Here is a 3,546-nt window from a genome sequence, read left to right as displayed (position 1 = left end):
GCCTCCCATTGCCAGGGTCTATTAGCATTACAGATGAATGCATCACTTCACATCTGTCTTCCCATGGGTGCTAAAGATCCAAACTCTGACCTGCTGGTTTACAGAGTAAGTTTCCTTTACTACTGTGCCATCTCCCCAGTCAGTTGTCTTCAGTAACGTCGTCTGTCCTTGGTAGCAATATGTGTGAACAGATGTTTATTAATCCATCGTCGAAATCAGAAGGGCCGTGGGGCACATACTCCATCTTCTCCATGCCCCTTCTAACCTCAGGGATGAGGATAGGGTAAGTAAAAGACAGGAGCAGGGATGATTAACAGAAAGTCCTTTGAAAAGAAAACTGTAATAAAAAGCATTACAAGAAAGAAGATACCCTTGGCAGCTGAGGAAAGTAGATAGGATAGATCCATCCACTCACTCAACCAAAGCAGAGTGAGGATGCAAGAGGGCTCACAACAATTTGGTTTACTTTAACTTTGTGTCTTGTTCATTTTTTGGTCTATTTTTCTTCTGACTCAGCTGGTCCACAAAGAATTGTGTTTATTTTACATTGAGAAGCTGCATCCCTTGGGGTCCCACTTGCTTTGAGCAGCAGGAAAACCAAAAAGGAATGAATTCTGAACACTCTGAGAAAACAGATTTGAGGAAATACACTGGAGACGGTGTTCAAGGAGAGTTTATTCAAGTGAAACTAGAGCCTTTATAATCCTGCCAAGGCCAATGAATCCTGCAGTGTCCCCCTGCAGATCAGCATCCTAGCTCCCAGCCAACAGGGGCCTTTCTTCCCCTTCTAATCTACTCAGGAAGCCTCGGGCTCAGTCCTGTCTTGCTGTTCAAAGGCTCATTCCTCAGCTCAGCTCCTTGGCTTCTCGTTCCACTCTGCCCGCCTGTCTACTATTATTTGGCCATTTCCTTGTTTGCTGGCATTGTTGCCAGAAGGTGGGCAGCAGAGGAAATTGAAGGAGCTAAACCATGAACTAGCTATTCTTTCTATAGCTCAACAAACTTGAAGGATGATTGGGCTGAAAGGGAGGTGTGAACTATCCCCAGTGAAGTCTTAGGGCCTTCTAAGGCTTTGAGGACTCATTCCATCACTGTCCAGCATGGAAATCTGATAGTGAGTAGAACTCAAATCACAAAGCAGGCTAGAATCAGCAGCAGGTAGGAGATAAATAAGTTTATAAGGAGAAGAAGTAATTGCTCTCAGGAATTGACTTTGGGGACCAGAGAGAGAGAGAGAGAGAGAGAGAGAGAGAGAGAGAGAGAGAGAGAATGAAAAAGTGATGGGTCTGCACAATAACAGACAACCAGATTCTAGAAAGCACACTCATAGCCTTCTAATACTGCAATAGCCAAGTGAGTTTGTTATATGACTATTCACCAGCACCACATTTAATGAGCCCAGTAGAAGGCACCTGTGTCAGTGTCCTTCAAGTAAGTACATGGCCTTGAGATTAACATATGAAAAGCTGAAGCTGGGGGTTTAAGTTAAGAAAACTGAAAGAAAGTGTATTTTAGACAATAGAATTAAAGCTAACCAAGTCTTTAAAAAGCCATATTCCACAGAAATGAAAAGGGAATAAAGAAAAGTATAGATAAAAGTAGTAGGCTGAGGCAGAAGAGATTGCTCAGTGGTCAAGGTACTTGCCTATAAAGCCTAATGACCTGAGTTTGATTCTCCAGTACCCAAATAAAGCCAGATACAGAAAGTAGTGTATGCCTCTGGAGTTCATTTGTAGCTTCTAGAGGCCCTGGTGTGCCCCCCCCACACTCCTTACAATAAAAACATCACAAAAGACGTGTTCTCATTAGTGTGTGTGTGTGTGTGTGTGTGTGTGTGTGTGTGTGTTGGCAGTGTAAAGATCTTGGAAGCCGCACTTGCAGTGGTATAAAGAATCTACAGCTTGGGGGCTGTAGAGATGGCTTAGCAGCTAAGGCACTTACCTGAAAAGCCAAAGGAGCCAGGTTCAGTTCTCCAGGACCCATGTAAGCCAGATGCACAAGGTGACACATGCATGTGGAGTTTGTTTGCAGTAGTTGAAGGCCCTGGCATGCCCCTTATCTCTATCTGTCTTTCTCTCTGGCTTTCAAATAAATAAAATAAAACATAATTGAAAACTCATTAAAAAAAGAATCTACAGTTTTACCAGCCTGGTGTGGTGGTGCACACCTTTGATCCCAGCACTTGCGAGGCTAACATAGGGGGATCACTCTGAATTCAAGGTCAACCTAAAACTACAGCGCGAATTACAGGTCAGCCTGGGCTAAGGTAAGATTCTACCTCAAAAAAATTTATAGATTTTTGTAAAAAAAATTTTATTTATTTATTTGCAAACAGAGAGAGACAGAGGGGGGGGGTACAGAGTGTGTATGGGCATTCCAGGGCCTCTAGCCACTGCAAATAAATTCCAGATGAATGTACCACCTTGTGTATCTGGCTTTAAGTGGGTACTGGGGAATCAAACCCAGGTCATTAGGCTTTGCAGGCAAATACCTTAACCACTGAGATGTCTCTCTAGCCCAAATTCATAAATTTGCTTATGCAGATTTCCAGTGTTTCTCACGGAGATAATAAGAGCTTGATGTGTACCACCAAGATGGCACGTTAAGACTGAAACCGTAGGGATGTCAATGGGGAGAGGGGACAGTGACTATAACAAGATGCTATTGTCCCTTCACACTCTGAAGTCAATGACTGCTCATCTACCTCAATTCAGTCTCCTGTTCCCTCATTCCATATTCTTTAGAAAATGATGACATGAGACATAGCTTTAGCAAAGTTAGGATATAAGTAAAGTTTGTCTTTTCTGTTCAATAGTTCAGTGGTTTTTGTTTTTTCCTACCTGTAATGTCTTACCAAAGACATTCATATATGTGTGTGTGTGTGTGTGTGTGTGTGTGTGTGGAGAGAGAGAGAGAGAGAGAGAGAAAATAAATCTTAATGATTGACAAATTTTCACAAACTGTACACACCAAGATGATAAAGTAAACAGCAACAAGATCAATAAATAGCACTTCCCCACCAGCACCCTTGTGCCCACTTTCAGCGACTAGTTCCTTTCCAGTCAGTGTAGCCGTTTTTCTTATTTTCAGCGGTATGGATTAATTTTGCACCTTATACCAATGCAATAATAAATTACTGCTGTAGTTTGGACTTGAAATGTCCCCCGAAGTTTTATGTGTTGAAGTATTGGTTCTCAGTCCGTAGTGCTGTGAGGCAGAGATGAAACCTTGAAGAGGTGGGGCCGAGTGGGAGGTCTGACAGCCACTAAGGAAACTCCCTCAGAGAAATTGGGAGCCCTCCGTCTCCTTCTCTCCTTTTTGACAGAGAATGGCTTACTCTCACCATACAATGCCTCAGTACAGGCCCAAAAGCAACGACCATGGGCTGAAATCCCTAAAATGAACCCAAGCAAACGTTTTCCCTTCACAGTTTGTTTTGCCTTGGGTATGTGAAACAATTACAGAATGTTGACTAACACTAATACTTTATGGAATCCAAAGTCTTGTGCTCAGTGTTTTGTTTGTAAGAATCATTCACACTGTCAC

This window comes from Jaculus jaculus, chromosome 8 (assembly GCF_020740685.1).
Source record: "Jaculus jaculus isolate mJacJac1 chromosome 8, mJacJac1.mat.Y.cur, whole genome shotgun sequence".
NCBI lineage: Eukaryota > Metazoa > Chordata > Mammalia > Rodentia > Dipodidae > Jaculus > Jaculus jaculus.
This window is presented reverse-complemented; position numbering follows the sequence as displayed.